Here is a 9,373-nt window from a genome sequence, read left to right on the forward strand (position 1 = left end):
TATAAGATAAAGATGACGACTTCGATTCCCAAACAGCACATGAAGGAATAAGATCACCTGCCTGGCAACATGGGTAATATACCCGTATTACAGTTTCCTGCCACAGTCAAACCCCTGACGTGGTACTGTCCAGACCAACATGAGTGTTTAGTGACGTGGTAATGTCCAGGCCAACATGAGTGTTTAGTGACGTGGTACTGTTCAGGCCAACACGAGTGTTTAGTGACGTGGTACTGTTCAGACCAACATGAGTGTTTAGTGACGAGGTACTGTTCAGGCCAACATGAGTGTTTAGTGACATGGTACTGTTCAGGCCAACACGAGTGTTTAGTGACGTGGTAATGTTCAGGCCAACATGAGTGTTTAGTGACGTGGTAATGTTCAGACCAACATGAGTGTTTAGTGACGTGGTAATGTTCAGGCCAACATGAGTGTTTAGTGACGAGGTACTGTTCAGGCCAACACGAGTGTTTAGTGACGTGGTACTGTCCAGGCCAACACGAGTGTTTAGTGACGAGGTACTGTTCAGGCCAACATGAGTGTTTAGTGACGTGGTTTTGTCCAGACCAATATGAGTGTTCAGTGACGTGGTACTGTTCACGCCAGCATGAGTGTTAAGTGACGTAGTACTGTTCACGCCAGTATGAGTGTTTAGTGACATGGTACTGTTCAGGCCAACATGAGTGTTTAGTGACGAGGTACTGTTCAGGCCAACATGAGTGTTTAGTGACGAGGTACTGTCCAGACCAACATGAGTGTTTAGTGACGAGGTACTGTTCAGGCCAACATGAGTGTTTAGTGACGAGGTACTGTTCAGGCCAACATGAGTGTTTAGTGACGAGGTACTGTCCAGACCAACATGAGTGTTTAGTGACGAGGTACTGTTCAGGCCAACATGAGTGTTTAGTGACGAGGTACTGTTCAGGCTGGAAAAAATGAACCGAGAAAATACGCTTCCAAGTTTTACACGAAAAGCGTATTAAAAGTGTGTGTACTTTGTGATTTTTTCCATTTAGGTATTTAAATTTTATTTGAAGATTTAAACTATAAATAGAGGCATGCAAATTATATCATAAATTGAATATGTCGACCTGTACAAACGACAAAAAGAATCCGTAAATTTCATACAAATGATAACACTGTGTTTGTAGGGAAAATATGCACGATTTCCTGGCGAATTCCGTGTGTCGAAATCAGCATATAGGGTATCACAAACACATCGTTTTATTAGACGTTAACCCGGGTATGGACTTAAGGGTAGCACATTTGTGGGTACTCGCAGCACAAGACAGCGAAAAATTATACCTGAATCGATACTTTGTTTTTACGCACGTACGATACCAATGTAAGATCCCAACACTGACCTTCCTCCCAAGAACGAAAGTGGCTAGTCAAAGTAAATCGAAAAAAAGAATCATTTGAATGTAATCGTTAACTGTAACGAAGGTTAGACGAGATAAATTCTGGCAGCCGAAACCAACATATTAACGCGGTCAAGTCAACGGTCGTTAATGGACGGTCTGTGTTTCTGACCAAGCTGTGGTCACGGCTGGTATTTACCATATATTACCTCTGTTTTAATACAACATCAACGCTTCTAACATCAACTCTGTATCAAATATTCCCTGGAGCCCCGGGGCAGTTCGCCTTGCCTGCCACTCCCCCAAAACATACTAACCTATTTTTTCTGGAATTCGATTGTTTAACGTTAAAAGTATCACTAAAAGCTAGATTTGAATTTTAAAGCATAGCTAAATGTATAACTATCGAAATCTTTTCTTATCGTTGTTTTAAAAAAAGACTAACACTGATGATATTACCCTCGGCTTCTTTGAATAAACTCAGCAATGTGTTGAGAGAAATGTGAAGATGTCTTCAGATTTTCTTAAATAACACTGACTGAACTGTGTTGATGAGAGTGTGTTGCTTACAAGGTTACCTACTCTTGTCTGTCTGTTTTTGACGAGAAAATCTTATTTGTTAGATCAAGATAGAGATTGTCTAATGATGAAAAAATGAAACAGCAATGTTGTTCTGTTTTTGTGAATCTATATTTTTATCATGCGGGTTTGACAACATTGTCCTAGATCAGATCAATACTTTAAGAATCAACCTTCGAGTTTCTTTTTTCTGGAAATATTGCTTTCTTTTTATATCACAAGAGATCACCGATCAAAATGAGAAAATGGTTTGATGTGGAAATGTAGAACGGAAGAGAATGCGTCTATCATTAGACAAAAACGTTTAATGCCTGGAAAGTGAGCACACTAAGAAACAAATTCAGTTCTGTTGGAGGATTAGGTGTGAAGATTCCGTTGAAAATTATGCCACAGAGAGGGTGAAACAAGAGCACGCGTCATTGGATTCACGTTCTGAGCGGGTTAGAATCATTCGGTCCATCATTCTCAAAATAATCGCAACTTGAAATCTAAAATGTTAACAAAACACAGGTCAGCGTTCCTCGAGCTTGATGTTAAATCAACACTTTAAGGTTTATAAAAACAGGTACGTTATAGTAATTGCAGATATTTCGTCCTGTTAGTAGAACCTTGCCTGCAAGCATTATGACATTTCTTGTATACAAAAAGAACTGAGCTGACATGATAACGAAGGAAACCCTATTTATACATTAGGCAATCTTTTTCAGAGTTACTTTAAAATTACCATGATTTTGATTGTCTTTTAATGGTAAAGATACGGACCTTCCCCGTTTATATTGGATTCCAAAACTTCACAAGAATCTATATATACACAGCGTTTTATTGCTTCCTCTTCTAGCCGTTCAGCCAGACCTTGGTTAAAACTCCTTCCTACCATTCATCTCAGCATTTGGTCTTATTGTGATGGCGTTTACTCAAGAAGTGGAATTCATAGTAATTAACTTTTAAAGAACTCCAAAGAGCTTTTATCCAGTTTTCAACACCCTCTTCTAAATCATTTTTCTATATAAAATTTTATATTTTTACTCCGGACACTACGATATCCCTTCCTAAACTGAAAGTATACCTTTGTTCTCTTGTTATGAAAGCTTTCTTTTCTAAGAGTGGTGAAAGGCGATTTAAATATGTGGTTGTAAATTATATTGAAAGCGCATTTCGTTCAAAAATATGTCCAAATAAAATTAGAAATATATGGATGTCAAAATCCGAAAAAAGATCGAGTTTCTGGTTGAAAACATCTTTGTCGGGTTTTCTGGTAAGATTTTCCAACAGACTATTGACATACCAATGGGAACCAACTGCGCCCCTCTATTGGCTGACTTGTTTTGATTTTCATACGAGGCTGAATTTATCGAAGAGCTATTTAAACAAATCACAAAGACCTTGCACAGTCGTTTAATTTAATTTTCACACATATTGATGATGGCTTGCCATTTAATAACACGAGACATATTGACCAAGTCCGTTGTATATGCACACCAGAATTGAAAAGACATGACAGATTCGTCTACATCAGCTGCTTATCTCGATCTTTTTTTCAACGAAACTATCATGGAAATCCTGCCACAACACTTTATGATAGTGTGATGAAATCCTGCCACAACATTTTATGATAAGTGTGATGAAATCCTGCCACAACACTTTATGATAAGTGTGATGAAATCCTGCCACAACATTTTATAATAAGTGTGATGAAATCCTCCCACAACACTTTATGATAAGTGTGATGAAATCCTGCCACAACACTTTATGATAAGTGTGATGAAATCCTCCCACAACACTTTATGATAAGTGTGATGAAATCCTGCCACAACACTTTATGATAAGTGTGATGAAATCCTCCCACAACACTTTATGATAAGTGTGATGAAATCCTGCCACAACACTTTATGATAAGTGTGATGAAATCCTGCCACAACACTTCATGATAAGTGTGATGAAATCCTGCCACAACACTTTATGATAAGTGTGATGAAATCCTCCCACAACACTTTATGATAAGTGTGATGAAATCAATCTCACTTGTGGGAATTTCCATTTTTATAACAACATACCTGCATCGCTAACCTGTTTTTACGTGTCAGTGTCGCAGTCAATTCGATATTCAAGGTTCTGTTCCTATTATCAAAATTTTCGTACAAGAAGTCATCAACTGACGGACAAACTCTTAACACAAGGTTCTAAAAGATGCAGGTTTGCTTGATGAAAATTGTTTGGAAGTGTAACGGTCGTCATAGTGATCTCATTAAGAAGCACGCTATTTCTGTGTGTGATAGGTGTTTGATGCTCGTTATTTTGCCTGTTGGCTCCGTTGTTGTATACATTGTCCTCAGTTGAAACTTGGCGTTGCTTACTTGAATGACCAATGTTTACATGGCGGATGTTATCGGTGAAGCAGAAGACGCTTACTCTTCCGGAGCACCTGGTCTTAATTCCCTCATTATATTGGCATGTTGGTATTTTCTCGATGTTTTCGCACCACAAGGTCGAGAAATAAGTCGCTGGAATTGTTTCATTTCCTTTGTGTGTAAAAACAACAAACCTAACCTCTTGAATCAATTCTGTTCTAAAAGAGTATTTGCTGTAACTTTCTAATCTTTTACCTGTTTAGCCAACAGTAATTTGAAGGATGAGAAAACCCAAAGTGAAGTGCTTGATTTTGTTCTTTCAATGCTCAACCAATGCAGACTAGTGTTCAATGTATGTAACAATAAAAAGTGTGTTTCTTGAATATCAATGCGTGTCATTGTGTGTTACAAGCCACAAGAAACTCGCATTGTAAGTATAATTTAACTTAACGCTGAAGTGTTCAAGTGTTAGAACATCTGTAACGACATCAGAAGTTGCTCAGCGAGGGACACAGACACGCATGAACAGAGTCAAAAAAATGAACTGCCAGAAATGTTCAAATCACTCTAATCAAGAGCCATACGTTTAATGATATCATTTAACAACTGCGCAATATATCGTTGCAACTTCATCGCCAAGTTGGGAAACCACGCATGGTGGTAAAGAATGCACTAAAGTGTGGAGCCCACTACCACCACAGTCATTACAAGTACCTATCACCTCCAATAAGAATAAAATTTGTCAAGTATGGAAAGGGCTATTTAGAACTAGTCGTTGCTATGGTAACTGATGTAAAAGGTGGCTCTGCGGCTATTAATGCCTTAACCTATCCTCTTCAATCCTTCTCATATAGCGGTCGTAAATTGACCATGTACTTCCGCAAATGTAAAACGGTCATCGCACGAATAAAGAGATTGGTCGAATTCACACCACCATGCAATTGAATTTTTTTTAAACGAATTACTGCCTCATCGAGAACAAAAAACTTCCTTTTCTATGATATAAATGGTGTTATTTGAAATTAAGTGCAGGAAACTGAAGACTGTAGAAGGTTAGGATTGTTGTGAGGAATTACACGTACCGGTAACGGATGTGGTTTTGGCCAAGCTCTGACAAAGACTAAACCTTACCATATATAACAACAGTACTGTATACCCGTTTTAAAATATTAGCAGTATTGTTCAGTGATCTCATTAAGAAATATCATATTTGTTTGTTTGATACAAAGCTGGGTATGTCTGATGTTCGTTTGTTTCCCTCTTGTTTCTGTTTTTGTTTACGTTGTTCCCATTTGAGAACGTGGCATTACTTACCTGGTTTGATTTACATGGCGGGTGTCGTAGATGAAGCAGAAGCTTACTCTTCCGATGCATCTGGTCTTATTATTTTCCAGGAGGAGTTTCTGTGTAAATTTTTTGTTTTGTTCATATTTTGCCCTAGTTTTATGGAATTTAATTTTTTTAATTTTTATTATGTTGACATGTTGGTATTTTCTTAATGTTCTCTGATAAAACATTTTTCATATAATATCGTATTTGAAGAAGATTAGGACTTATGTGATATATTGATTATCTACTACGAATTAACCATGCGATTCAATACAAATTTTGCTCAAATAACACAGCTTTCTTTTGTTTTTATAAAGCGGGAGCAATTCTCAGCATTATTAAGCAAATCCCAGAATAGGGTCGAATAAGGTCAGTGCGGTACGGGGGAGTGTTTATAGGTCAGACTACCCCGAGGCCCCAGGGGGAATATTTTAAGTAGTATGAGCGATAGTAGTGTTGATGTCTTAGAGGTAATATATGGTAAATACCAGCCGTGACCACAGCTTGGTCAGAAACACAGACCGTCCATTAACGATCTTTGACCTGACCGTGTTAATATTGTTGATCCAGACTGCCAGAATTCATCTCTATCATTCGGTTGTAACTTTCGTTACAGTTAAAGTAATATATGTTGAAACCTATGTGTCAGAAAATATCTCACAATCGAAACTCTTTGTCAAAATTGTAACCCTGCCATTCTTAGTTTCGATTTGGAGTGACTGGTAACTTTCATTTCTGGGAAGTATTGGTAATGGCCGGTATGTAACATTTGATTTTAGTAACGATGGTAACCAAAGGCTATAAATAGCCACGGCAGCAATTCACAAATGAGCTTCTAACTGGAGTCGATTGTCGATGTAGAGCTACCAATTACGGACCTTATGTTCCTCGTAGTACAGATATCGACTCACGAATTTCTCATTGGTTCCTCAAATGTGGATAAAAAAAATGTGTAGAACACATCACTTCTTTCTCCGGAAGTCGCCATTCGTCCAATTCCGATACACTACGTATTTATCTTTGGGCTTAAAGTTTATCCGGAGCCTGAAATCCGGATTAATAATAATAATAATGACAGACATAATACGTTTGCTTGCAAAAAGGTTTACAAATATAAATGTTGTACATAGACAATTCAGTATCTATATATACAAATTTTGATGTATTGTACCGTCACTGGCTTTAAAGTCAAAAGATAATTCACTGTCGGCAATGTAATCCGTCAAGTGGGGTAGACATTTCACCGTTTCCATGACTACAACAATGACGTTGTAATGGTCACGTGTTGATGTCATTTATTGTATCTTAAGCCACACTTAGTTTATTATGTAACATTACCAGAAATATTTGAATAGACACGATTTTATGTCAATGTTTATTGATTTTATCAACTATACAGAGTACAATCCACGCACGTGATCTTTGTGATTTGTGACGTAGGAGATACAGTTGATAAACGTTTCTGAAAACTAATGAACATGCTGTACTTTAATCAGACACTCAGTCATGCGTGGCCGCCAACACTTCTTGTTAGAGGACAAGGACGTCGACCTGACACGTGATACAAGATCACAAGACTTTTTTAATGGTATAAACGACACTAGCTAATCACCGGAAGTTGATAGAGACTATATATAGATTATCGACAGATAACACACTTTTTATCGGGAAAAGTGCGAAGCACGCGTCTCTTTCTAAATGACGCTTTTTTGTGAACTTATCTAGGAAAGTATGTTATGTTATTGAATTCATTGGAATCATATCTGTAATATCACACTGAAGCCTTTGGGGTAAGTGTCTCCTGTCAGACTTGAAATCTTACATTTCCTTGACTGTTGAGTCTGTTTTAAAGTCGGAAGGTGCAATATCACTACGTTAAATTTATCTCGTTTTTATCGTCTTTGAAATAAGTGTTTAGTAAAGTAAGGTTAAAGGGATGTTTCGCACAAGTTAGGATTTCCTGTGATGCTTTTGAAGGAAAACTGTACAAAATCATCTTCTTATGTTCTGATGGAAAATGTACACCTCAAGTTACCATTTAAACAAACATGATTTTTCATTTGTTGAAATTCATTATAAATCAAGCTAGATAGACTTACAAACGTTCGCGCTGCCCTGATTGCATCAGAACAAGTTTACGATGTTATTAGGCGAACTGAATGAAATATTTGTGTAACTTATAAAATCAACAGAAAATAGGCCTAATGACGTAAAATTTGCAATCCCAGCAGAACTATTAGTGAACAGCACACACACCTGTACATTTATTCAATATTCTACATAAAATCTATGATCCAGTGACCTTTCCGGTCAGGATTTCCCGATGGACTACAGTTAGGCGGTTTGGTTGGGAGTATTTCCACCGCTGCCATCTGTCCAAACTGACCACAGGATAGATATTCTAACGCTAACAATAGTTTTAGAGGTTATAAGAATGAATTCTTAAAAGGAACAGAACAGCCAGACATTTTGCAACTTGGATGTAACATCCTTATAATATGTATTACAAAGTTATTGTCTTAACAATTATCAGGATACAAATTATTTACGACTAAACACTGAAGCAACAAAAATCTTGTGACCTAAATTTATGCTTTATTTTGACAGACCCATGGATATTTAAATATATTTTATATAACGTCTCTAAAATTCTTATCTTGTACACTTATTACCTCCCCTTACATAATGAAAAGTCGGTCAATTATTCCGTGTCGATGATAAGATGATAGCCAGTTTTAAAAAAAATCGCATCAAGGTTTTGTATGACAGAAACTCGGTGAAATTTAACTCTTGATAATGCAACAGGAATTTTCAATGTCTGTCAATTTTAACTGCATTCATTTCCGATTTTCGCAAATCAAAAAGCTGACGTATTCAAAGGATGCCGGTCAATTGCCCTGTTGGTCTACTTCATTTAGCTGCAGGAGTCCCCGAAAATAAGCAGCTGAGGTTACATATTGAGCTGTATAATTGGTGGTACAGTATACCTTTCACGGTAAAATGTGGCGAAATTCAGAACAAAGTTTTGTTTTTCCATATTCCTGATTACTTCAATTAAACTAATGTGGTGATAATTGTGTGTCGGTTTTTTCATTGTTTAAAGGGATTAAATAGTTAGATATTCATTTCATAACTAATAAAAAACATTCAAACATTTAAATATCTGTTTAAAGATGTGTACTTTCTATTAATTATGATATTTTTAAGTTTGCATAGCCATTTTATTGACAACGTCAAAAAATTAAAGTAAAATAGGAGCAATCCAACACTACTTCACATCATTATCGTCTGTAGAGTTTTAAAATGTCTTTGCGCATGCAATTTTAGATTCGGGTTAATTAAACTCATTTATTTCACTCTGTCACGCGTATAGCTTGAAAAAAGAGGTCATTTTACAAAGTACAAGGATGGAAACGTGGCTGACAAATAAAGTTTTGGTTAATAACATAATTATACAAAGTAAGAAAGCATAATAAAACTGCAGGTTAAAACAAGGCTTCGAAGGTTCACGTGATGAACTCGGCTATCTCCGATCAGAACAGCGATAGGTGGTAGACACAACAGCGAGTGTTGACTAGCGCTAGTTTGAAGCCGATAATCTTTATCAATTTCTTTCATAGAGTGTTATAAGTTTATGATGTTTAAGTTTTATGTATTACAATGCTGACCCGAAATCAAACGCAATCTAACAACCATTTCGTCCCTTTAAGAAATCCCACTCTGTGCTTGATAAGTAATCTTAACCTTTCAAGGTCA

This window comes from Ylistrum balloti, unplaced genomic scaffold (genome assembly GCF_031769215.1).
Source record: "Ylistrum balloti isolate Yb309-2 unplaced genomic scaffold, AGI_CSIRO_Ybal_v1 Utg370044, whole genome shotgun sequence".
NCBI classification, from domain to species: domain Eukaryota; kingdom Metazoa; phylum Mollusca; class Bivalvia; order Pectinida; family Pectinidae; genus Ylistrum; species Ylistrum balloti.